Below are 354 nucleotides of genomic sequence, written 5' to 3'. Positions count from 1 at the left end.
CCCCCATCCCTCCATTGTTCTCTATGGTGGGGAAAAAAGTAATTTTTTTCCCACCATAGAGAACAATGGGATGGGGGCAACCTGTTTGGGGGCCCATATAATTGGACCCCCTGGTCCAATCTTCATGAAACTTGGTGGGTATGTAGGGGAGAGGTTCTAGTAACCACCCTCCAAGTTTGGAGCCTCCAACTCCAAGGGCCATATGATACAATGTTGCCGAATTGCCGCCGAATTTCGGCGGCAAACCGGGAATAAACTGCAGAAGGCTGATCTGGGGGCAACCTGTTTGGGGGGCCATAAAATTGTACCCCCTTGTCCAATCGCCTTGAAACTTGGTGGGCATGTTGGGAAGAG

At 50.8% G+C, this 354-nt stretch overlaps 1 protein-coding gene across 1 annotated transcript in view; it reads right to left on the bottom strand.

The window, feature by feature from the left end:
• The window catches only part of LOC107115751 (SEC14-like protein 5), a gene marked incomplete at its 3' end in the record, with an annotated part of 29,584 nt that overhangs the window by 4,788 nt on the left and 24,442 nt on the right, over nt 1-354 (bottom strand). The gene's annotated exons all lie outside the window — the stretch shown is intronic.

This window comes from Gekko japonicus, unplaced genomic scaffold (genome assembly GCF_001447785.1).
Source record: "Gekko japonicus isolate JY-2015 unplaced genomic scaffold, Gekko_japonicus_V1.1 scaffold4458, whole genome shotgun sequence".
NCBI classification, from domain to species: Eukaryota; Metazoa; Chordata; class Lepidosauria; order Squamata; family Gekkonidae; genus Gekko; species Gekko japonicus.
The sequence above is the reverse complement of the archived record's forward strand: the minus strand, read 5'-3'. Positions and strand labels throughout refer to the sequence as shown.